Source organism: Pinus tabuliformis, chromosome 5_2, assembly GCF_031772625.1.
Source record: "Pinus tabuliformis cultivar Carrire ecotype Pingquan chromosome 5_2, CPIR1, whole genome shotgun sequence".
Lineage (NCBI taxonomy): Eukaryota > Viridiplantae > Streptophyta > Pinopsida > Pinales > Pinaceae > Pinus > Pinus tabuliformis.
Genome location: NC_142306.1, coordinates 606407141 through 606435008, shown reverse-complemented (window position 1 = coordinate 606435008; position 27868 = coordinate 606407141). Strand labels below are relative to the sequence as shown.

Genomic DNA, 27868 nt, shown 5'->3' with positions numbered 1-27868 from the left:
TTTGAAAAGGAATAGCACGCTTGATTTTTCTGCTGTTCCTTTTCAAAAGGAACATCACTCTTGATTTTCCTGCTGTTCCTTTTCAAAAGGAACAACACTCTTGATTTTCCTGCTGTTCCTTTTCAAAAGGAACATCACTCTTGATTTTTGCTGTTCCTTTTTCAAAGGAACGACGTTTGCTTGTTTTTCTGTTCCTTTTCTAAAAGGAACAACATTTTGATTTTTGCTGATCCTTTTTCAAAAAGAACGTCATTTTGAGTGTGTTGCTGTCCTTTTTTTATAAGAGAGATAGAATTTTTTTATTTTCTGCTGTTCCTTTTTCAAAAGGAATGGCATTAGTGTGTTCTGCTGTTCCTTTTTCAAAAGGAACGGCATTTGCACTTTTGAGACCTATGCTCCTTTGTTGTTCTTCTCTAAAAAAGGAACACTTCTAGCATACTTTTTCTCTCCTTGTGAAACAGCTTATCCCTTTTGCTGATCCAAATTTGAGGATGCTTCTTGCTCCTGTTCTTTCAAAGTCTTTTAGAGACAGCTATGCACTTATGCAATGAATACAAAATCACAACATACTGAAATCAGAAAATTATAAATCGCTATCTTTATAAGGCTATGTATTGGTAAGAGGACAGAAGGAAGGACATACTTATCTTTTGTTGTCATTGTCTTACTAATTTTGCCCTGATTGGTTATCTTTATCATGCCATTCTTTTTAATCCTCTTTGATTTTTGTTTAGGAATCAGAGCAAAGGGTTTATATCCTCCTATTGAGATGATAAGACTTCTTCTACCATTCCTACTCTTAAGGAGTGTTGAACCACCCTTTCTGTATATATAAGGAAAAGTGCTTTATGAAAAAAGAAAGTAAAAAAAAAATGAATTATAAATTGTCAAATGCAGGATAGGGGGTCTCATCAAGAGCCAGCCTACCATGATCATGAGGATGGAAGTGAAGTGGCATTCCCACTATGGCCACCACACCAGGGATATGGTCCAAAAGGTATATCAAACAAACAAACCTTGGAACAGGAGGTCTCATCATGAGCCGGCCTGCCCACTCTTCGCCCCCTCCTCGTGAATGGCATTATGGCTAACTGGTTACCAAGCCAGCATAATGGCCTACACTTAGACATTACATTCCTTAATATGCACATAAAGGATCATGGTTCCAGGGGTGAAATAAACAACTCTGCCAAGGTTATGGACACCTGTCGGCAGCAGAGCACTGTTAATGGTATCGAAGTCACATTGATTACACCAATAGGTAGGATACTAATACTCTTCTGTTTCTTATATCCTAAGCACTAATCGTACATTATTTCCCGACTTATATATCGCATGAACATTTATTACACCAATCATGGCAAAGGAGGTGACAATGACAACTTAAGATTTGGCAAGTACGACAGACGTCCTATCCCCCAGCCTCGCATCATATCACAGCAGCCTCTTACATAATACGCGATCCAACTTTACGCCTCGATTTCCGTAATCCGTTGTTTTTCTAAACATGGCATATTTTCATACGTTGTTCCTTTATGGCTTGGTTACAGATCGGGTGCTGCTCCTTTCTTTGACGGCTGGGACAGCCTATCGCATTGTGGGGGGGGGAGGTTAACCTCATTATTCCCCGGGTTATGTGTCAGCTCACTATTCGGGAAAGATAGTGTACCAGGGAATGGCACGGTTTAACGGCATGATATTTCTATTTTTTTCTACACAAGTTGTTGTTCATAAGTCATTTTTGTTGCATACTCTGTGTTTTTTTCTAAATCCTACGATTATTACCCTCTCTATGTTTCAAACAGCACAAGCAGTTGCTGTTCCATTGAGAATCCACAGTGAAACCATGGGAGGCAGGGCAATTCGAAGCGAACCATAGGAGTTGACAGTCTCCGTTGCTGCTCGGGAGATCCTGGAAAGAGCAGGATGGCTGACTTATCTCAGTCGCCTGCAGGAGTCCAATGAAACAATGGCGATGGAATTTCTGCAGAACCTGCAGGAGGATCACTCCATAGTGAGGGGGAAGCGGATAGCGGTCATTGACGATATAATCGCAGAAGTCTCGGGACTACCAGCCACCGGACCTGTATGGACACTAAAGAAGGAAAGACTACAGAAGGTCATGGAATTTTCCAGGACGATTAAGGGGAAGGGAGTTCTGCCGGCAACGCTAGGAGAACCTTGGACATAATTAGCAAGAATAGTGCAAAGCTACATCACCTGCGAGGGGAGAAAAGACGTGGTAAGGCCACGACATCTTAAACTCTTAGCTATTCTAAAGCAGAAATGCTCTGTAAATCTTCCTGCACTTTTGAATTCATTACTTCATGATGTCACACGAAGCCTAAAAAAGGCACAGCATGTAGAGTCAATTGTCAGCCACCATGGATTAATTCGAGTAATAGTTAGTCATAGTCTCACCCAGCAGCAAAGCAGCTGGGAAGAGCTAATTGCAATAATTGAGAGGAGGGCGACAACACCTTCCCCAAAACGTAAACATACTACAAGCACACCAGAACATTCGGAAAAACGCAGAGAATTAGGAAAACAAAAACATGTTGCAAGCACATCTGAACGACTAGAAACACGCCAAGAATCAGCAAAGCGTAAGAATGACACTGATACACCAGAATAGCTAGAGAAACATAGAAAATCAATCCGGTTAGCCCGGATAAGGGGAAGGCTGGAAAAGCTCCAAGAAAGCACCAGCCAGCCAGTGGTAATTGAGGATGAGCAACCCTCATGGCCAGGAGTAAAAGAAGAACAAGCTAAAGGAGAAAAAGAAGGAGAGGCCGAGGAGGCCGAGCAATCCGAAGAGGAAAATGAGGAAGTAGCTGAGCCTCCTGAAACAGAAGCTGAGCCTCCAGAAACAGAAGCTGAGCATCCTGAAACAGAAGCTGAGCATTCTAAGGTAGAAGCTGGACAATCCAGGCAGGAGGAGGAAATGGGACAACAGGAAGGTAGCCCACAAAAGGACCCAGTGGGAGAAGATGAATTGGCCGCAATCTTGGCCAATATGGGTGAGTATGGCCAACCTTCCACTCCATCATACCTCCACGACAAACCCCAGGAAGAAGATACATCCGAAAAACCATAGGCAGAAGAGGCATAAGAAGGAAATCTACCTGGTCATGATGAAAAGGAGATAGAAGACACTAAACGGGAACAATCTGTTCCCAAGGCACCAGAGGAAATTCCGGAGGAAATAGGGATAGAAAAAGAAGTCACGGAACCAGTTAGGGTTCCTACCCCAGAACAACCAGCACAAAACAGTGAAGAAGCACCCCAGGAGAAAGATCTAGGGACTAGTCACGGCCCAGAACACAGCAGAAAGCCTGTTGTTCCTTCTAATAAAACATTGGAAATTAGGGAATTACGAAAGGAACAACGGAGGTTATTGAGCATAATAGCCCAGCTCCACCAGCAGATCAGGATCCTGAAAGCAAGGCAGAGGGTAAGGAAGACTGCAGGGAAGAAAAAGATGACCACTGCAGTAAAAATCCGCAGGATAAAAAGGCGGAGGACCAAAAATCGCCCTGCTGATCAAAACCCTACTGAAGATCCAGCTGTTGTTCCAAATGGGGCTAAAGGTCCAGCTACTGTTCCAAATGACGCTGAGGGACAGACTACTGTTCCATTTGAAAAGGAATAGCAACAAGCTGGTATTCGTGTTAAAAAAGAAATGGACAACAAGAAAATTCAAACGGAGGCACCACCCTCAGGGGTGATAAGGGTTCTGAACTCGAAACAACGCAATAAGAAAGTTCAGGTAAAACTCCCGGCCTCCACTGCTACATGGAAAAGAGATCCAAAGACAAGGACCTTGCATAAGGGATTGAAACAGGCTCAGCAAGAAATGGAAAGGCTTAGAGAACAAACGGTCCCTCGCGAGAAGTATGAAGAACTCCAACAGCAACTAAGGAACGTCAACCAATCCGAAAGCCAAGCCTTTGAAGGGTGGCGAAAGGAACAAGAGAAAGTTGCAAAGGTAACTTGTAGGCTAGATACTGTTATCAAGTAGATGGATACCTTGTGTTCTTTATACAATGACGTTTTAGCATGTAGGGCCCCTTCCAAAAACTATGCTCTGTTTTTACTGGAACGGTACTTACAATTAAAAATAAAAGCTGTTAAAGCAGGCGCCCCGATACAAATTAACACTGTCAATGACTTTATAGATTGTTGTAAACATTATGGGGTGAAGGTCCAGAGATTGCTATGTGAATTTTATTTGCATAACCTCGTGCTAGATCAGGAGACTGAGCTGAACCTTGGCCCTTTTGTTGGGGACATTCAATTGAAAGCATTCATCTCATTCGGGGTTAATCAAATTAAATGGCTCAAAGCCTATAACACTTTCCAGAGGCAGGAAAATGGCCTAGACTTGTGGGTAAGGGCTGAGCCTAGGGACCCAGTACGGTTGTGGAAAGCACATAGAAACCTCATGAGAACTCCGGGTGTCATCGAAACGTTAGGACCCATGCACGAGGCACTCATTCAACAAAGTTTAGAATATTTTCTTTCTATCAAAGACCTCGCCATTGATGCAGCCAAATTCCGGTACCGAATCTCTAATCCAAACATCCAGCTCAGGGAGCCATTTAAGTATGAGAATTTTTAATTAGCCGCCAACCGTTTGAACCTCTATGGCGAAAGCATTTTGAGGGCAGGACCATCCTGGTTAGGATATAGATTCCACAGTCCAATTATCTGGCACCCTGCACCCGGATATCAAGCCCTATATGAGATGCCTGAGGGTCAAATAGGCCAGTTCTTTGACTACCTAGTCACTCACCATGGTTGTAGGCCTCTGCATGAGATTCCTTCTCCAGCCTATTCTCTCACTGCTTTGCATGTCAACTACAACGTTTTCATGAGGGCATGAAACAGGGTAAGCAGGGGGGTGTGTGGAGTACTAAAAAGGTATGTTTTTAATGATCATTTCAATGGCTTTTCAGTGGGACTTGTGAATCTTTTACATCATGAATGTGGAAAACAATAAAGAATTATGACAAAATATGTGGAATTAGTATGCAAGACTTAACCGCTGATAGTTGTCATTCTCCTATGCAGGAAAGGGTAAAAACGAGGAGTTGCTGTTCCAAAGAAAAAGACAAGAACAGGGTAACTGCTGTCCCTTTGATGAAGGACCAAGTGCAAACGAGGCTAAGCAGGTTGAAGCAAACCGGTCTGGAAAAGGAGGAGAAGGCACCAGCTCAGCGGAGGAGAAAAGAAGTGATTAAGGATTAACAGTTTGGCGAATCCCTTAGGATCTTCGATCCTGAGGGATCACTGCTTTATTTATCTTATTGCTTAGACATCTCCGTCGTCACCCTTATATAAAGGGACGGCACTATTAGCTTTGGGGGGATTATGCTTTTATGTAACTTTCTGTTAAAGATTGAACTTTGATCATCGAGTCTCATTGAACTTGGCTCATTGTACTTTCTGTTTTATGCATTAATATCAACTTGGTGATTATCTTATCTCTGCGTCTAGATTAACTTAAAGCGGTGTACCCTTGAGGCTAAGGGCCCGGCCCCGGAGGACACTTGCTTCTATATCACTATGATTTGATTTCTGCGTGGTTTGCTTATCGTCATTAGTTGGTAATCTGATATGCTTTATAAGTTACATCATATGCTCTGTTAAGATTCGTTCATTAAGGTTCTTTATATTAACTCTGCATTATATCACCAATACCTTCAGAGTTGATTGAATATTATTAGACTTAATTGAACATTGTTATTATTTTGTTACGGAGCTCTTATGCTGTGTATTTGTGTTGTGGAAATTATCTGAAATATGTGTTCTTTATGATTCAGGATTAATGTTGTTCCATTTTGAAGCACAATTGTAATTCCTGTTGATGATTGGTGTTAGATCAGATAACTTTTCAAGGGTGTTGTGTGTGTATGATTTCCAAGTGCTGTTCCATAACTTATTAGTAATTAGTGTTGTTCCATTAGCGCGTGTTGCTTGATTTGCTTGGAGAATGAAAGATTGGAGCTTTGATTACAATGAGTGCATTTGAGTTGATAGGATAAATCTTGATTACTGCTCGCGAGGTTTAGTTATTCGATTGTTGTTCCATTTCAGAATTGTTGTTCCATTTTAAGCATTGCTGTTCCATTTTAGATTTGATGTTCAATTTCTTGTTTGCCGTTCCATTTTTACCTGCTGTTTCATTTACTTGCATTTGTTATTTTGGTGTGAGAGACGATCTGTGGCTGTAGTGAGCCTCAGAATTTACTATCTCGCTCCCAGACCCGTGGTCCATGCTCTAATTTCCTTTCCATCGGTTTCCAAAGGGATGGGCTATTGCTGTCGAAACCTTGACTGATAAAGTTGCCTAGCTTTAAGAGTGTGTGATTTAGTCATTTGAAGTAACTTAGTCATAAACAAGCATCCGTTTACTCTTGTATTTTTTCAGAACGTTGTACTACTAGCATTACTCTGACAAATAGCCTCAGATTGAGTCACTCTTTGAAATAACCAAACGCTCCCGGATTGACATATTAATGTGAGGTAATTAGAGGTGAAAGAGACCCTTTTTATAGCTCCACACAGGGTGATACGCAGGATTGGACAAGTTGCATATGAGTTGGAGCTGCCCCAAGGTAGCAAGATTCATAACATTTTTCATGTATCATGCCTGAAGAAGGCATTGGGGCAGCGGGTGACTGTGACGGATGAGATACCACCCATGGATGATGAGGGGAATTTGGTATTGCAGCCGGAGGCTATCATTGACTCTAGGGAGAGACGGTTGCGGAGTAGGACGGTCTGGGAATTCTTGGTGAGGTGGAAGAATTTGCCGGATGAGGATGCCACTTGGGAGAGTGACGAGATCTTATAGCATCCATCACTTCAGTTGCTTGAGGACAAGCAACATTTTGCCAAGTGAGACTGTAATATTCCTAATTAGCTATGGCTAATTGGAATATTTGATTTTGTTCGATTTTTTCCTTCTACAGTTATTTGTAAATAAAAAGTGAGGAAGGGGGAACATAACTCACTTTAGAATAAAAAGTCACTTCCTAGGTAGCACAACGTTGTGACTTAAGGGGGAACCAAGGGGGCCAAAGGGGGATGCAAAAATGGGGCCCATGCAGACACATGGAGGGACTGTGCAGGAGGGAAGGAACACATGACAAGAAGGGGATCACGCAGGAAAAAGTGAGCCTAGTGATTGTGAGAGGCAGAGGCTATAAAATAGAGAGGAACCCCCTCATTTGGGATCATTCTGGTTATGAGCATTTGTGATAGTCATTTAGACTTAGAGCATGCTAGCTGTTTAGCTAGTCTACAACACTGTTTAGTGCATTGAGTGTCTCCGTTCGGAGATCTCACCCTTAGCCCCGGGGGACTTCGAGTGCCTAATCGGGCAAGGTATTTCCATTGGCATTCCAATAGTAGATTCATCAGCATTTCAGCAGCAGTTTCATCAGCATTTCAACAGCAGTTTCATTAGTGTCTTTAAGGAACTGCGTAGATCCCCAAGGGGGTGATTTTCGGGGTTCGACCATTTCAGAAAAGCTTTTTGGGTTTTCTAGGTTTTTTGAGTAGAGTCCAATTCCAGAGTTTCAGCCTTTTCTGAGGAGGGGAGCAGCCCCAAATCCTCATTCGATTTCCACTAGCAACAAGAGCACGACAGTTTCCCAGCAGCTGGGACACAAATCATTGTGAGGCCATTCTAGGAAAGCTTTCTGGGTTTTTGTGGGTCTCTTGAGTAGAGCCCGAATCTAGAGTTTTAGCTTTTTCAGAGGAGGGGAGCAGCCCCAAATCATCATTTGTTTTATTCAGTAGCAGTAGCACAACAGCAACATCCACGCAGAGAGGCCATTCTTGTCATTCTGAGAGTATTTCTTCACTTTCCTTGTGCAAGTCGAGGTGCCATCTGTCTAATCACCTCTTGTACTCATTTACTGCTCACTATAATAAAATGGCTTAGCATTTCTCGCTGCATTTCTTGTGTATCTGGTTATATTTCCAGTTTACATTATTATATGTTGTTCCACTGTTATTTTATCACTTCTGGGTTATTATATCATTTGCACATATTTGGTTGGAGTTTTTGCTGGGGGTTTGAGGAATATTCTGGGTTAGGGATATTACACTCTCTTTCCTTCTTTCCCTATCTTTATCCTCTCCTTTTCTCTCTCTTCCCTCGTCTCCTCTCTCCCTCATTCCATCGCCATCTATCCCTTGTCACTCTCTCTCTTTCCCCCTCCAAATCCATCTCTCTCCCTCCCTCTTCCCCCCTCCTCTCTCTCTTCATTTCTCTCTCTCACCTCTATGTCTCTCTCCCACACTCTATCCCCCTTCCATCTCACTCTCTTTCTTAAATCTGATACCATTGTATTGTATTTAAGAATGTAATTAAATAATAAAAAACATAATTGGTTGTAAAATATTAAACCTATATTTTGGATCAATCATGTTAAAGAAAATACAATAATAAAAATATTAAAAGAATCACCCACTATCTTTCCTCTATCATTGTTAATCACTTTTCTTTCTCACTTCACTTGGATCCTTGGTTAAGATGCATCTATCCTAGTTCTTTATAATATTATTTATATTATATAAATTTCACATATGTATATATAAAAGTATTATCATTTTTTAATTTATTAAAACCTCCATTTAATCTCTATGAAAATATTGTTAGTAGTCATGAGGATGGAGGGTTTAGATATACCTCAGAAGAAATTATAACCTTTTTTCTCTTAGAGTTAATTAAAAAATGTTATAAAATTAAATTAGAATAAAATATTTGTAAAATATTTTTATTTTGAAATAAGTTATTGTTTTTGGGCATGTAGTATTGATAAGCCATGGTATTGGCCCATGGTATTTTAACAATTAAAAGGCTAGATCTATGGTAAATATTCATGATTAAAAATCTTGTAATATGGTAAATATTAAGTTTTTATCCGCTTATTAATTAAATTTATAGATGGAACACATTTATATTAAGTGTTACAAATATATTGATTACATAAAATCTAATATTACAATATTATATGTTACCCAATATTTATAACCACCCCCACCTAATAAATAGTGGCTAGAGGTGGGGAGAAATACTAATTAAAATGTAATATTATTAAATTTTACCTAATATTTCAGGTCAGGCCCCACCCTAAATATTACATTCTACTCAATATTTCCCCTCACTCCTAATTTTATTGAGCACCTTCCTACTACCGAAAACCCTGAATGCAACGAAATATAAATTTACCTGATTATTATTATTACAGAAATCACACAACTGAAAACCTGAACGCCACGAAATATAAATTTACTGGGTTATTATTATTACAGAAACCACACAACGGAAAACCTAAATGCCAGGAAATTTACCTTGTTATTATTACAGGATATGCCCAATTGAATCCTCTGCTTCCTTTATCTAATTTTCTTTGTTATTCAATGAATAAGCTAATCAATCTCTTTTTAAATTGTATATATATCGGTTTCAAAATTGAGTTTGTTAATATTAGTCGACACATTTTTTTGTTTTAATTTTTTTTTTTTTTCAAAGTAACATTATGCATATCTTCAGCCTATACAATATATATTAGCCGAAACATATATAGTAACGTTACACATATCTTCAGCATATAAAATATATATTAGCCGACACATATATAGTAATGTTACGCATATCTTCAGCATATACAACATATGTTAGTTGACACACACACACACACACACACACATATATATATATATATATATATATATATATATATATATATATATATATATATATATATATATATATATATATATATATATATATATATATATATATATATATATATATATATATATATATATATATATATTTGTTGTTTTTTAATGTAACATTATGTTACGTGACAACATCTCCCTCATATATTGCGTTGTAGAGTGCCTCTCGGCGCAAAAAGTGAAAATGAATCAAATAAGAAAGAGTTAAATTAACAGAAATAATGAATTAAGTAAAACTTAAAACAAAGAAATAAAAATTGCATGTTGACACATGGATTGTGTGCATGCAGATCCCTTTCCAATTCCCTTTTCATTTTTGGAACAGTTGGTTCTATTTAATGGACAAAGAGGGGAATGAGATGATCATTCTTCGAGAGAAGAGTGTTGAGAGGGAAATGAAACCTTGGTAGTAGTACATTGACTAAGGGCTCAAGGGTGACTAGTTGTTGGGCAGCAAATCCCCCCATAGCGGGTTTTTGGGGTTTGAGAATTTTGGTCAAGTGTAATGAAAAGACCTCGCGAAATGTGGGGGTGAAGGTACCCCTAATGGATTCAATACCATATCAACTGGTATTCCATTTTGCAAATAGGGCATATCTTGTTTGGGCAAAACTATTGAAATAATACCTTTATTACCATGCCTTCCAGCTACTTTATCACCCACTTGTATCTTACGTTTTTGTGATATATATACGTGTACTGTTTCCGCATTATCACCGGAATCATCTACTCTATTGATCCATCTCACGTCGATAACTCGACCCCTTCCACCTATAGGTGCTCTGAGACAATTTTCTCTCGCAGTGGATACCTCAATACCAAATATGGTTTGTAATAATCTTCCTTCTGGGGTACATAATGATTCTTCTATTGTTTGAGGCGTTAATTTACCTACCAAAACATCACCTGTTTCTATCCAAGATCCTAGCATTACAAGACCATTTTCGTCCAAATGACGAAGTGAATGAGCATCTAAATGAGGTATTTCTCTAGTGATTCTTTCAGGACCCTGGCTCGTCATACAGATTTCAATCCTGTATCTTACGATATGGAAAGAGGTATAAATATCTTCATATACCAGACGTTCACTAATGAGTATTGCGTCTTCGAAATTGTATCCTTCCCATGGCATATAAGCTACTAAAACGTTTTTTCCCAAAGATAGTTCTCCGCCTACCGTAGTCGCACCATCCGCCAGAATTTGTCCCTTCTTTACACATTCCCCTTGATGAATTTTAGGTTTTTGATGCGTACAAGTATTGGTATTAGAACGTTGATATATAACCGATTCTGTTCGTACAGTGTCTCCATTAACCGATGAAGTTATATTTACAGCATCGATATACTCGATCCTTCCCTCTTGTGTAGCTATAGCTACACTTCCTGAATCTAGAGCTGCTTGACCTTCCAACCCAGTTCCGGCAATGCACTTCTCGGGTCGAAAAAGTGGAACTGCTTGACGCTGCATATTAGAACCCATTAGAGCGCGATTCGCATCATTATGTTCGAGAAAAGGAATAAGGGAAACTCCAACGGAAAAATATTGGAAAGGAAAAATACTTCTGAAATGGATTTGTTCCCATGCAATAACTATAAATTCTTGTCGGTATCGAGCTGGAGTAATTTGTTCCTCTTGAATTCCTTGATTTAACGCCAAAGAATTTCCCGTAGCTATCCGATAGTATTCATCCTCATCTTCTCCCGGTAGTAGATAAACCATATGTTCTTCTCTCGATCTCTCGGAGATCTTATAGAATGGACTTTGTAAAGAACCACAATCACCAATCTTTGCATGAATAGATAATGATGCAACAAGTCCAGCATTCATTCCTTCGGACGTATCGATTGGACAAATACGCCCATAATAACTGGGATGAATATCCCGTGTCCGAAAACTAGCAGTTCGCCCTGTTAAGCCCCCAGGACCTAAATGGCTCAATTTTCGCCCATGAGCTATTTCCGTCAATGGATTAGTTTGATCCAAAAATTGGGATAAGGGGTGTGAACCAAAAAAATCTTGAAAAGTGTTTTTTAATAGAGTTGAAGTGACCAAGTTCTGAGGAGTTGATCTGCGCTTGGTTGCTCTGTGTATAGTTCTTTTAACTGCATCTTCTAAACGACCTAGAGCTAATCTAAATTGATTCTGTAATAAATCTGCTACAGAACGAATCCGTCGATTTCTGAGGTGATCTATATCATCGAGTGTACCCATTCCAAATTTAACCCCGATAAGGTAATCCACAGCAGCCAATACATCTTGTGGTAATGAAAAAATCTCGTTCTCGGGTATATCAAGGTTCAGTTTTTGGTTCAGATTTCGTCGACCAATCTTTCCCAATTCACATCTTTTTCGGAAAAATTTTTCTTGCAATTCTTTACATAGAGACTCGGAAAATACCAAATCGCCACTTATACAGTAGAGTTTTTTATAAAACTCCAGAATGGCTTTTTCCCTCGACCATAGATATTCCTCCCGCTCCCACCTCTCCTTCTTCTTCAATAAAAATAAAAATCTTTCGGGATAGCGAGTATTGTCCAGAATCTCTTCGAGATTTAAACCCATAGCTGATAATAGAACTGGAATAGATATTTTTTGTTTTCTGCTTACACGAGCCCATATCCTTTCTCCCACATCGATCTCTAATTTCGATCTTCTTCCCCAATCTGAAATCAGAGTGCCAGTATATATATAATTAATTCTATTATGGTCTAATTCCGAACGGTAATAAATACCAGGACTTATTAATATTTGATTAACTACGACTCTGTAAATCCCATTTACTACAAATGTTCCATGGGAATTCATTAAAGGAATATTTCCGAGAAATACAGTTTGTTTCTGTATCTTCCTACTATTCCTCCGAATCGATCTTGCTGGTACATATAATTCAGAGTAATATGTAAGGGACTGATATACAGCATCTCTCTCTTTGATGAAAGGTTCTGCTAATTCATATTCATTACCAAAAAGCCTGAATTCAATTTCTTTATCTATATCCTCAATTTTTGGAAAATTATGAAGTTCTTCCATCAAGCCCTGATCGATAAAACGACAAAATCCTTCAAATTGTATCTTACCAAATTCAGGGATTGTAAACGCTCCCTCATTTTCATCTAATCGCATTGGAAGTTTCCCATCTGTAGAAAAATCTATTAAATTATTCCCGATTGATCTATATGGATCAATCCGACAAAAAAGATTCGGATGTATATTCAGTCTTCACTATATCCCATGAAATTCTACCCGTATCCAGATATACTTCCAATAAAAAAAAAAAGGATAAGGAAGAGGTACTTTGATACTTTCTTCCAACCACGTGAAATGGAGCTATGAACGAATGAATCAAACCATTCTTAAATGTTAATCTCACTTAGAAAATTTCCTAATGAAAATAGTCAGATCGAAAGAAAGACGGAGAACAAATTAGATCCATTTCCTTTATGGTTGACTTTAGCATACATCTCATACTATACTTAAAGGACGGACGAATGACTTGAAAGGACAAAAGATTCGATCTGTCCATGGGATTCCCATATCTCGGCGACATAGCCAAGCGGTAAGGCAGAGGACTGCAAATCCTCCATCCCCAGTTCGAATCCGGGTGTCGCCTTGTTGAGGTAAGTAAATGGAAGGAAAAGTCTGTATTTCCATTACAGAACCTCTGGAGACATATTGGTACATATTACCAATATAGATAGTGAGTTACGTACATTTGATCCCGATTCCGTCGTGAATGTACGACCCTCGAGTTAGTTATAGTAACTTGTTGGTCAATGAACAAATGGATTTATTGATCTCTCATATCAGCTCGAACGTCAGTAACGTTCAGAATGCAAAGGTGGTCATTTCAACTTCAACTTTGCACTATGGTTAATAGTTCCCTTATCATCTCGATGATGAAATCATTATTTTTTAGAGAACATGATCCGTATGGATATAGTCGGTATAACTTGGGCTGCTTTAATGGTAGTTTTTACATTTTCCCTTTCACTCGTAGTATGGGGGAGAAGTGGGCTATAATGGTAATGCTTAAGAATCAATTATTGCGTTCCTTCCATATCATGCATGGTAATATATTCTGTTCCATAAGGATCCAGTAATATTGAATCTTCGTTCCAAATTGAAACACTCTACATGGAATTATTTCCTCTTTATCCCCGTAAGGGATGTACGTAATCCCTTATCATTATCATTTTCCTATGAAAAATCTTATTTTCTTCAACAGGTTTGAATTCATTAGTTCTTTTCTAGAATGAGTCGATAATATCATTTCTTCCACTGAAGAACGATCTCTCTTCTCTTTCTTAGTAGGAATAGAAAGAGTCCCTGTTTTATCGGATGGTTCCGAATTGAATTGATCGGATCTGATATGAATTCCGTTCTCGGAAAAATATGGGACATAAGTCTAAGTCATAGATTCCTTTGCTTTTTCATATACCATTTCAAGTGCTATATCTAACATGTGCTAGATATAGATGTTCGTACCGAAAAAAAGATGTTCAACTTTGATCCTAAAGAATCCGCAAGTACGTTCAGAATTAAGTCTGTCTGCATTGGGTCTATTTTTCCAGGAGCAGGAAGAAGGTGATGTGATCAGCTCCGCTATTTTATGGTACGAGGTCCTTCATCCTACATTTACCATATATGGATAAGTACCATTAAGATATATTTATCCATATATGGGTGTAAAAGAAGAAGTAGTACAAAAGAAAAGGTTAGATATTCTTTTCCTCCGTACTACTTCTTCTTTTCTTTTCAAAAAAAATTAAAAGCAATCCCTACCCTGTATTGTTGTAATACAATAGATCCACCCTATATTGTTGTAATATAAAAGATCTCATAACCTATTTTATACTTATGATCTGGATCATAAAGATCTATCTAGTGATCAGCAATCAATTGATTTTCATCAAAATCAATTGCTTCCACTGCTTGCACTGGCCGTTTTGACGTAAGGGATAAGTAGAAAAGCAGTAGGAACTGCAAGGAACAGTAGAACAGCAATAAATGCAAGGGTATTTACTTCCATGATCTCCTTATTTTAACTTTGTTCAAAAATAGCTCGAGATTTGATCTCATTTTGATCTCATTTTGATCTCATAGAGATGAATGAATCTTTCTTTCAAGATCCATGAAATAGATGTATGTCATTGATAGAATTGGTTCGAGTAACGGAATCTAACTAATGGATTGAATGAATTCTTCGATGGAAATAGTATAACCTAATACGATCACTTTTGATAAGACTAGTAGTAAAAACTTACGTGCATCAGAAAACGTTCCGATCAACACATGTCTGGTATAATTTCGAAAGAATAGGATTCGTACGAATAAGAACCTTATGCTCCTCCAGAAGACGTTCGTCAGACATGAGAGATATTTTGCTTGGATCTCCACGATTTAGATGGAATTGTGAATCTATCCCGCTTCGGTGATGATATAGAAAGAAGTATCCCATATCGAATTTATCCAGAGGCCCACCCCATGACCCTGGAATGATAAGGACTAGTCCGTCCAGATCCTGACATGATCATTCACAGTTCACTTACTATTGGATCGGGACTGACGGGACTCGAACCCGCAACTTCCGTCTTGACAGGGCGGTACTCTAACCAATTGAGCTACAATCCCAATACAGTACAGTTCACCTACTATTAGATAATATTTATTTCATGATAGGTGCTAGATAGGTCATATAGATTATGCGAGTGCTAGGTCGATTAAATATCTTATCCTTCTCTTTCATTTTTGAAATGTATCGATTCATACGGAATTGGGCATCTACGATATGAATAGATATCGATGTCGGGGTTCAATAACCAATTATCTTTTCATTCATGATTAGCATGAATATAACCATACCGATAGATTGGTATTGATGATATTGGTTGGGTCGAGCTGGATTTGAACCAGCGTAGGCATATTGCCAACGGATTTACAGTCCGTCCTCATTAACCACTCGGGCATCGACCCAGGAACAAGACAGTAATTTAAAATTATTTAGGATACCTAACGAATGGATCATGGTACCCCCAGGGGAAGTTGAATCCCCGTTGCCTCCTTGAAAGAGAGATGTCCTGATCCACTAGACGATAGGGGCCACCAATCTATTCTTTATAATATGAAAGTGATCGGGAAGTTGTCAATAATATTACAAGAATTCTTGGTTTCCTCAAGGTTTTTTTCAATAAACTTGCCTATCGATAAAATGGAGTCCCTTCAGAAATTAAATATTGCAACTAAAACAACTCTAAAGCAATTTACGGAATCTATATTTGTGATCCATCGGCCCAGTTCCGATAAAAAAGACTTTATGGACTCAAATTATACAAAATGTTTCATACTTGATAATTTTGATAATTTAAATAATTTTGATAATTTTGATAATTTAAATAATTTTGATAATTTTGATAATTTAAATAATTTAAATAATTTAAATTATTTAAATAATTTAAATAGTGAATGGGGCTTATCGTTCTCTGATCGAAGTTATCCGGAAAAGACTCAAAAAAATATAAATGGGTTGGTTGGACAAAAGATCGATCCGTATGTTACAATCGGATCGTGGCGGGTATAGTTTAGCGGTAAAAGTGTGATTCGTTACATTATCAACTCGAATAATGGAAGGATCTTTTACATGGATCTTTGATCCATCTAAAGCTCTATTTCCAGATAGGTTCAAAACCTCCCCTATACCATCCATCCAGAGTTCATATGTTACACAACTTCATATACTTTACGTTCCCATATTAGAGTATAGTGCTTCACTTCTTTCCATTAAAACAAATGCCCGTTGGTGTTCCAAAAGTGCCTTTCCGAGCCCCTGGAGATGAAGATGCAACTTGGGTCGACTTATACAACCGACTTTATCGAGAGAGATTACTTTTTTTGGCTCAGGATATCAATCACGAGATTGCAAATCAACTCATGGGTCTCATGGTATATTTGAGTGCAGAAGATTCAAATAAAGATATTTTCTCATTTATCAACTGTCCCGGTGGATCAGTAATACCAGGGGTAGGTCTTTTCGATATGATGCAAGCAATAGTACCAGATGTACATACAATATGCATGGGGGTAGCTGCTTCAATGGGATCTTTCATCCTAATCGGGGGAGAAATGCCTAAACGTATAGCATTACCTCACGCTAGGGTTATGATCCACCAACCTGCTAGTTCCTATTATGACGGATCGGCTGCAGATTTTCATAACGAATCGAAACACGTAACGATGCTTCGCGATTACATAACCAGATGTTATATAGAAAGAACGGACCAACCCGGAGAGGTAATTCAACGGGACCTGAACAGAGATGTTTTTATGTCAGCAACAGAAGCCCAAGCTTATGGCATTGTTGATGTCGTAGCGGAAGGTTGATCTCATAGCGGAAGATCCTCTTTTTTAATTTATTTTTATAATGAACTGTAAACTGTGATCTCTTTGTTCCTTTTCAAAAAAAAAAAAGGGGGGGGGGGAAGTGATTCATTTCATAATCACCTGATATGGTATGGTTAGGATCAATCCGAACCAGTTGATTCCGCATACAATACAGCTAGAATGCCCACTATTCAACAACTTATTAGAAATGCAAGACAGCCAATAGAGAATAGAAAAAAATCTCCTGCTCTTCGAGGATGTCCTCAGCGTAGAGGAGTATGTGCTAGGGTGTATGTGCGACTCGTTTGGATCAGAAACTTAAACAGACTGGGAAATTCTTACAACGGAATAACAGAAGAATTTTCCCGCTGTAATCAAGTAAAGATCCATCATCTAACCTTACCGGGGATGAAATTTATGGTTTCCATTGGTGCAAATCCAATCACCTTGATGTGGGATGAAAAGCAATTCCTCATTGGTAGCGAATGGTCATCAATCCATTGAGCGGGGAAATCATGCAAATTGAAGAAGCATAAAGTTTATGCTCATATTGCCGCGAGAACGGAACAACAGGGTCAGCTACCTGGCCAACCCCAGAATTACATGTCGTTACTGTATTAATAGATCTTGTAATGAGAGTATTTATTACTTAATGATTCAAGAGTAGAGCTGGAGATGGTAAACCGTACAAGTTACCGATAACATACTCATCTCATATTTCGGAAATGAATAAAAGGCTCCGGCGTATAGAGAGGACCTTACCGTTGGAGAAAGAACCATAGAAACGATGAAACCCATGATTTTTTCTCATTCTCAGTACAAGGTCCCAGTCCTTGCCTACCAGGAAGATGCCTATCCAAAGGGAATTATGGTTGGGAAGGTTGCAGTAGCAAAAGCCATTGGAACTTTTATTTTCTAAATAAGAAGAATCAGTGTTATTCTCAATGGACCAAACAAAACAAATGACTAACCGAGAAAAATATTAGCGATTCATGAGAGTAAACTTCAATGACCAGAGTGAAACGTGGATATATAGCTCGAAAACGTCGGAAAAAAATTCTTGCATTTGTATCAGGCTCTCGAGGGGCCCATTCGAAACTTTTTCGAACTGCTAACCAACGGAAAGCTAGAGCCTTAGTTTCCGCCCACCGAGATAGAGGTAAACGCAAGAGAGATCTTCGTCGTTTGTGGATTACTCGGATCAATGCAGCAGCTCGTGCCAATGGGGTTTCTTATAATAGATTCATCCAATATTTGTACAAGAGGCAGTTGCTTCCAAATCGTAAAACACTTGCACAAATAGCTGTATTAGATAGTAATTGCTTTTCCACCATCTTTAACAACTTATCGTATGATGAAATAGGTTAGGTATAGATGAAATAAATAGGTAAAGATGGAATGGATAGAACAGATTCTCCCGGAGAATTCCCTCCGGGAAGGTCGAAATATTGAAAAGTTTTTTCATATTGGATTGGAAATGAACGAAAAGAATTCAATCCAATTCTTTTCCAAAAATGAAATCCTGTTGACTTTTTCAACAATAGACTCAAGATCTGCATCTTTATCGAACATATATTCCAGCTCCGATTTGATTAAGGAGTAGGCTTATTTCCCATGGATCAAATTAGTTTTCATTATAAAGAAAAGGTAACAAAGATAGAATACGAGCTCGTTTAATAGCGTTAGTCATTAGACGTTGTTGTTTTGAAGTTAATCTATTCACTCGGCCGGATAATATTTTTCCTTGCTCACTAATAAATCGACTAATTAGGCTCATATTTTTATAATCGATCCGATCTCCCGACCTAATAGGTGACAAATGTCTACGAATTGGTTTCAAATATCTACGAATTGGTTTCAAACGTCTGCGAATTGGTTTCAAATGTCTACGAAAAGATTGCTTGGGTTTATCCATAGTTTGTTTCATGAACCTTTTGAATACTATTTATTCAAAATCTTTTTTAAATATTGTTCCATTAAAGATCTTGTTGAAATACCATTTCTTTTTATATCTGTGATTTATTCCTATCCATGGGTAGTACGTTTAATCTCTTTTTTTTATCTCTCCATGAATGGTATGCTTGTAACAATAGGGACAAAATTTATTTGATTCCAATCGAATAGGTGTATTGCGTCGATTTTTCCGAGTCGTATATCTAGAAATCCCCGGGAATCTTTTATAAACACTATCTTGGGTACAACTAGTGCACTCCAAAGTAATTGTTACTCTTATATCTCCGCTCTTGGCCATAAACTTACTCTGAATATTGGTTTTGCTTTTCGACCTCAAAAATAAAAAGGGAAAAAGGGATAGAAGTTGATAGCCGGAGATCCTACGGTGAAACATTTGAAAGTAAAAAAATGATTGATCAGGAGTGAGTTTTCAGTTTTACTTACAAAATTGAATGTGGAAAGAATCTTTAGATCGATATTTCTACTTGAATTCTACCCCCTTCCAGTCCTAAACTTAGATCCTTTTTGGGGCTGAATGCACTAATTTCTCCAAGAGGTAGGAGAAGTCAATCTAGCACAATCTTTTTTCCCTTGGCTTTAAGAAAAAAATTAAGAAAAGGAAAGAGAAAGAAAAAGAGCATCTGGAAAAAAACGATTGATTTCTATCAATAGGGCGGCTAAAAAACTGACGCATAAAATAGCTAACACAGGCGCTGTGGAAAGATAGGTCTTTAGATCTTGCATTGTAAATTCTCCTTATTGATCATAATGTGTAAGTGATTCAACCGTATCAATAGTATAGTTATGAATCCTAGAGAAAACTCGGAACTGATGAATATATATATAATGTGATCCGGGCTGTGGTCCTATTTATAGAAAAGGAAAAAGATGTTTCATCACCATAATTAATAGTGATATTCTAGATAATAGACCTTACATGTATAAAGTCTTTTCACTCACGAGACCGAAGAGAAATGAAGGTGGAAAAATGTGGGAAACATATTTCTAATTCTATAAAATAAAATTAAAATAACATTGTCTAATGATTAGAAGGGATGTAGCGCAGCTTGGTAGCGTGTTTGTTTTGGGTACAAAATGTCGCAGGTTCAAATCCTGTCATCCCTACCTTTCCCTTCTTTTCTATGGAAAGAAAGGAATGAAAGATCATTTGATATCGATTCGACGGGAACATCAAATAATTGAATCGTATCAGATGCGAAAGTGTTTTGCTCTAAGAGTATCAACAAAAGGTATTTTTCCTTCATCTCCGAATATTAAAGAAAGCGCTCTTAGTTCAGTTCGGTAGAACGTAGGTCTCCAAAACCTGATGCCGTAGGTTCAAATCCTACAGAGCGTGATTCTGTTCCTATCAAATCCAACCCTCAAAATTATCGATAATTCATTCCAACTGGAACGAGCAATGGAATCTGACCTCCTAGGAAAAGTAGGAGGCCAATGAAATTGGAGGATATTCCAGGATCAAATATCCAATTGATCACCACGTCGGTATTGTGAATATGCAGTTACGAATAATCCGGCCAAAGTTATAGGAATTAGACCTAACACAATTCCGGATGGCAAAGCCTCAATCATTTCTATTCAACGGAATAAGTAGGGATAATAGCTATACTGGATAGTACCCTTAATTTGCTATGAATCTCAATGATCAGAAATTTATATAGAGGGAATAAACAAAATTATTGAAATTGAAATAGTGAACTGAGAGGGTTTCCCCTTCCTTCATTTTGAATAAGTTGTATCTTGCTCGAACTAATGAATAGGACTAGGGTGAAAATGATAGAAGCCAATAAGAAACCGAAATAACTAATTATAGTTATAGTAGGCGTGGAAGGACTGAATGAAATATGGTTTATACATATCTTCATGAGACAATTACCTAAATTTTTCTTTTCGTAACCTTGAGATCAGAATACAAAAGATCAATTGTCCCAATTCGTACCAATTCTCCTATATCTACTATAGGATATGTATGAATGAACATGGATGAGAGGAGATCTATAGTAGAAATCTCTTCATTATCCTAGAAATCATTCATCGAGCAACTAATGAATAGCACCGGCAAACCCCTTCACAAATTGTCGAATGTAATCTTCTTACAGGGTGAATGAATTCTCAATCAGTACGATTGGATCACCTGGCATTATCTTTTTACCAGCAGCTATCGGTCCAGAGACTGGACCGGAAGAAAACTCTCCACAGACATAGCCAAAGTTTTGTGAATTTCACGTTTAGGTGTAAGAAAGAATATGAATATCCAGTTTGTCCTTTCATTTCTCGATCTTATTGATCCAATCATTCGACCCTCTAGACGGATTAGGTTTTTTCAATATTAATTATTATAGCGAGTAGAGCCCGATATTACAGAAATTCCACCTATTGAAAAGAGTAACTTGTAATTTCACATACCTAAAATTGACTAGGTTCTATTGCACTATCCACTTGGTTTTATCTAATAAGTAACACCTACTCGTTAATACAAGGTACTATATAATAAGTCTGTGGCATAACTCCATCTGTGCCGGATACTATTGGAAAAGCAACATACATCTGCGTAGCACCAATGATCCCCGTGCAATTTGAATTACTGGGTTAATCTACACGGGCATAATGTCATGTCGGAATGAAAAAGGAATAATATAAAAGAATAATATTCTGGATGAGTTTTATTGATAGTGATTGATATCCTTTGCAAGCGGCACTCATCCTCTTTTTCGGTTCTAAAGTCACCCGTATGCAGAAGCTAATTCCAATCGAAAATTTCCACTATGCTATTGTTACAACATCGATTGAGGGAGTTGGGGTTCCTTACGCCCGGACGGACCTCGGAACATGCAATATTCTCTTCTTTCTGTTGGGATTTAGTCGACCAAACAGAGATAGAATAACTGCTGGCAGGAACAGAATCATTCTATCCCGTTCCTTCTCGATACTCATCAAAATTGTATTGCTGTGTCAGAAGAAAGCTAGCTATACTGGTCCAGTAGACTTTAAAGATACCCTTGGTATAACATTGACAATCGAACAAGGATTGGAGAAGATATCAGTAGTTTTCTATTTCCTGATCTCTATCTTTCATGGGATCAATTCCCCCTTGACTGACTTTACAATAATATATGGAGCTGAGCATGTCTGGGAATACGGGAGAACGCTCCTTTGCTGACATTATTACTAGTATTAGATACTGGGTTATCCATAGCATTACCATACCTTCTCTATTCATTGCAGGTTGGTTATTTGTAAGCACGGGTTTGGCTTATGATGTGTTCGGGAGCCCCCGGCCAAATGAGTATTTCACAGAAAGTCGACAAGAGGTTCCATTAGTAACTGGCCGTTTCGATCCGTTAGAGCAACTCGATGAATTTACTAGATCTTTTTAGGAGGCACTAATGACTATAGATAGAACTTATCCAATTTTTACAGTTAGATGGTTGGCCGTTCACGGGCTAGCTATCCCTACAGTTTTTTTCTTGGGATCAATATCGGCAATGCAGTTCATCCAACGATAAACTCTATACTAAAGGAAGAGGAAGTATGTAGATATGACACGACCGAACCCGAACGACCAAAATGTTGAATTGAATCGTACCAGTCTCTACTGGGGGTTGCTACTAATTTTTGTACTTGCTGTTCCATTCTCCAATTATTTTTTCAATTAGGAACAATGATAATATTCTCACTCCATTCGAAGAGATCCAATACGCATAATTATCTATGCTATGACTGTTTATGTCTCGAGTATGACCACTTAAGAAAATTTGAAAGGGAGTAAGAGAAATGGCCGATACCACTGGAAGGATCCCTCTTTGGTTGATAGGTACTGTAACTGGTATTATCGTGATTGGTCTACTGGGTGTCTTTTTCTATGGTTCATATTCCGGATTAGGGTCATCCCTATAGTAGGGGAAATGCACTTACTGTCTGTGGGAAATAGTATACATGCGAAAGTTAAAAATCGATAAGGCCTTACCCTTCAAAGAAGGGTAAGGCCTTATCGAAATCTCTTTTTGAGATTCTTTCTATATTAATCTGAATTAGAAGAGAAGATTCGTACAAATAAAATGACTCTGTCATTTACTTCATTCAATGCCTTTCAGTCAAGTGATGAGCCAATCTATTCTTCCGCTATATGATCGGAAAAAATTTGGATCGATCAAATTTAAATATCTGTCGAAGGAACAACAGAAAAACGGATAATATTAAGTACTAAATATTTGCTCATTTATCTGATGGAAGATTATGCGAAGTTTTTGTAAAAACCCGAACTATGAGAATCTAAATGTGCATATAGAATATTTTCTTCTATTTTTTTGGCTTACAAAATAAAAGAGGAGGAAAAACACCTTTTATTCATTTTCTCTCATTAGGAACAAACCCTATCAAAAGTTTTATAGGTTTTTTTTTTTATGAGTGATATTGCCCCTTACTTGTCTGCTCTTCCTTCTTTAGGAATTTTCAGTATAACGTACAAAATAATCTTCAAATTACGAAGGAATTGACGAATAGGACAAGATCGGAAACCCAATTAGTTCTTCGAATAATGAAATAGGAGAATGGGATCAGAGAAAATAGGAATCTTCTCCAAGATTGCTTAGTTATTCTCCTCATCTCTCCTCCCTACGATCTATCTCTATTTTCCGGCCGGATCGTTTGGACAAGGAAAGGAGGGAATGGCATGTATATAGTACACGATATAGCATATCGGGGATCGTTCAACAAGTTGATCTGTTCCAGTGCTTATGGAGTCACTCCCTATTTCAATTTTATTCCAATTTAGATCTAAATGAACATTTTTAGATCTAAATGAACATTTTATCAAGAATATATAAGGGAGAAGAAGGATAAAAGGCTCCGAAGGGGTATTAATTTTTGAATCAATAAGTAAACTTCATGTTCAAAAATCTATGGACCTAAAGATTCATCTCGGCCAATTGAACTTTCTCAAATTGTTTCTTCTTAAGGACCAAAAATATCTGTGCCAGAATGACAGATGCTAAGAATAATAAAAGACCTTTAACACGTAATGGATCTTGAAGTACTATCTCTGCATCTCCTTGACCAAATCCACCCAAATTAGGGTTATTCGTTAATGGCTGATCGACCTTGATCAATTCGCCTTCTGAAATAAGAAGCTCCGGTCCTGGAGGTACAATGTCAACCACTTGCCCACCATCTGATGTATTATCGATAGTTATCTCATATCCACCCTTTTCTTTACGTAAAATTTTGCTCACTCTTCCTGTTGCTGAAGCACTATAGACCGTATTGTTGCTCTTACTCCCGTCGGGATAAATTTGTCCTCTTCCTCTATTACCACCCACATATATGGGATATTTCAGGAAGTGAGCTTCTTTATCAGTAGAAGGATCTGGTGAAAGGATGGGGAACACAAGTTCACTATATTTTTGACCGGGAACAGGACCTATTACAATAATGTTTTTTTTATTGGGACGATAGTTCTGAAAATAAAGATTACCCGTCTTTTGTCTAATCTCAGGGGAAATACGATCCGGAGGGGCTAATTCAAAGCCCTCGGGTAAAATTAGAACAGCTCCTACATTTAAAGCCCCTTTCTTGCCATTAGCAAGAACTTGTTTCATCTGCATATCATAGGGGATCTTAACAACTGCTTCAAATACGGTATTGGGAAGCACGGATTGTGGAACCTCAATATCCACAGGTTTTTTTGCCAAGTGACAATTGGCACATACAATACGTCCAGTGGCTTCTCGGGGATTTTCATAACCCTGCTGTGCAAAAATGGGATATGCATTCGAAATGGATGTCCGAGTTATGATATGTATCATGACCAGGACGGAAATTAACCGAGTCATCTTTTTCGCCCATTCATAAGTATTTCTATTTTGCATGGTTCAATTATTGGTTCCAAATCATTTTTGGGGTGAGAGTAGGTAGCTATCATAGTTACCTGTCAAAAATTCTGCTACTATATTGATTCAACCAAACCTAAAAATAAGAAATCGGAAGTCTCGCACCAGGAGAAGAATGAAGGGGAGGAATAGCTAATTCCTGAACACGGAAAACACTTTATTATTCTGTTTCAATTGTTTCGGTCGGAGAAAACAACCTACCTATTCTTTATTCATTCATCGAATGATAAATTACTACAAGTGAAGGAGATATACGATTGAAACGACGGAAGATCCAATATTTAAGAATCGTATCTAAGATGACTGGAAAAGTTGAAACAAGACCAGATATGATTCGTTCATTATGGGCAAATCCATAACTTTCGGAGATCGAATCGATCATCAGTTCCCAACCATGGGGTGAATGAAACCCAATACATAGATCGGTTGCTAAAAGAATTAGAAAAGCTTTCATTGTATCGCTCAGACTATAGAAGAATTCTTGGATCCAAGAATTGATAATAGCGAGTTTATTCTTACCCAGAATGATATAAGCACTTATAAAAGCAAAACCTATTAGATTTGTTAATAAATGTGATATTATCTGGATACAATCTTCATTGTACATTTCGACCAATTGGATCGTTTCTTTGTGAATCTCTATACGAATAGATTGTGAATGTGTTCCCAAAGAATCTTCCACCATTCTTTCTAACAAGAATAGTTCTTCTATTTTCTCAAATCTTCCCAGAGCATTTTGTTCCTGGAGATAATCAAAAATTTTCTGAGATTTAACCGTATTCCACCAATTTGTAACCCAAGGCTCCAAACCTTTCCGTAATGAAATAGGAATTACCCAAGGCAGTACTACTAAACATGCGAGATATCGTAGGGAAGCTGATGCTTTATATTCGGACACTTCCAATTCGTGAATCGCTAACGAACCTGATTCACTTGTCAGTTCTGTCCGAAATCTAGACAAAGTACGAGTGATAGAATGAGGTATGGGATCCATAGATTGATCTATTGCGTAATTGTTTGATCCCGATCAAAAAAATATACTCGGGAAAAAAGTAAAAGGTTTGTTCAAAATGGGTGAGACGGAGCATAAGGAGATCATTCCAAATCATTTATATATGGACCAATTATCTATTAATTTTTTTCATCTTCTTCTTTTTTAGAAGAATAACTTGAAGTAAAGTTAGTTTTAGATCTGGAAAAAAATAACATGTTCTTTTGGATGATGAATTAGCTCTGAGTCTGTAAGTCTGAGTCTTGGGTTGTAGTAGTAGGAAAAGGCTCTGCAGCTGTGTGCGCAGAGGCCTAGTAGAGTCTACAGCTGTGTGCGCGGACTCCTGCAGCTGAGTGTGCAGGGCGGAGTTGGGATTGCACTTGAACAGAGGATTAATAAAAGATAAGCTGATTCTGAAATACTATGTGTTTATTCGTTTGTTGTATTTATGCATCTCTTTACAGTTTTATGATTGCACGCACTTGTTATGAATGTTGAATGGTTAATGAGAATATTGGGTACACACAATTAAGTCAAGGTCTATAATAATAACACAGTAAGGATAAAGGATTTGGATAGCACCTCTTCGTGCTCTTTAAAGAGCTACGTGGAAGCAGTTGCACAAGTTGTGAAGGAAATACAACTGCGCGGAATAGCGCAAGTGCGGGTTCGGTTCGCGAACTTCCTAGACTTCATAAAGACATCCCTAGGGTGTGGAAACCTGGTTCCAACACCCTCCCATACTACCTCAGGTGAGACCTCAGTCTGAGCACTGCAGACTGTTACCGAAAGGGCCGGTAGTTTCGGGATTTGTTTGGCTAAATCACTTCTGAACCTGGGTCAGGCCGCAAAAAGCCAACAAATGGTTCCATTGTCTGGACTAGGTTCTGCCTAAGGGATGCCTGATGTTGTGCCATTGGAACCCAACAAAGAAGGAAATTGAAGAGTGGTTGGACAAGAAGCTTCATGAGTTCGTGACACAGGAAAACAAAACTCCATAGATATCTAAGAAAAGGTGGCTAGATCGCTATGTATATATAGAAATCCACAAGATCTTCTTCGCGTCCTTTCCTTCTGAACTGTATGAGTGGATCGCGAGGTTAGACGACAACCAGGGAAGGTATAAGCTCGACCAACCAATAGTGTGGACTCCAGAATTAGTGCGTAGACTAGAGGCATCAGAAGATAAGATCATGTGAGTAGTGGACCATTGGCTTGATCAGATAATAATGGGGTTTATCACTAAATTTGCAATAGACACGACCGTGAGCTACAGCGAAGCAGAAAGACAATTTCTCAATGGACCGCAAGGTAAGTACATTAAATCTCCGAATAACTGGATTAAGATGTTGTTAAGTGAAAAGCAGGTTATGCGAATACATTAATATTTGGAACAACGCAGAGCGGAAAGATCTACAAAGGTAGCGGGGAAGTAGGAAACAGTCCCTTGATTTCACCTTTGCGAGAAAGCGAGGAAGAGCTCACTTGGGTGTCTCCAAGAAGTGCGGTCAGTTTGATAAGGAAAAGCATTCCACAGTTACCACCTCGACTTACGCCATCACCCACTTCACCCCCTTCACCTCCATCGTCACCCACTCCACCTCCACCAAACCCACAATTCAGCATGGTGAGCGCGATCAAGATACCTATATTCAGAGGAGTAGGGAATGAGGATTTGGACCAGTTCTGGTTCATGGTAAGGGCAGTGTGGGAAGCACAAGGGGTTACGGATGACAACATTAAGAATGCTACATTGGTGAGCGCGTTGCAGGATCACGTGTTGACATGGTATATCAAGCACTCTAATGATCACCCAAATGTAAGAATAGCGGAGATCCAGAATGCACTGAACAGGGAGTTTAGCCACCGAAATCA

General features: G+C 38.3%; 3 non-coding genes across 3 annotated transcripts; 2 read left to right on the top strand and 1 right to left on the bottom strand.

Annotated features, from left to right (window-relative positions):
* Positions 1-13302: 13302 nt before the first annotated feature.
* On the top strand, positions 13303-13373 carry TRNAC-GCA (transfer RNA cysteine (anticodon GCA)). Its single transcript has one exon. It is a non-coding gene; the product is annotated as a tRNA-Cys (tRNA).
* A 2279-nt stretch (positions 13374-15652) lies between these two features.
* Positions 15653-15736, bottom strand: TRNAY-GUA (transfer RNA tyrosine (anticodon GUA)). Its single transcript has one exon. It is a non-coding gene; the product is annotated as a tRNA-Tyr (tRNA).
* A 4640-nt stretch (positions 15737-20376) lies between these two features.
* Positions 20377-20450, top strand: TRNAW-CCA (transfer RNA tryptophan (anticodon CCA)). The gene has a single exon. It is a non-coding gene; the product is annotated as a tRNA-Trp (tRNA).
* Positions 20451-27868: the final 7418 nt, after the last annotated feature.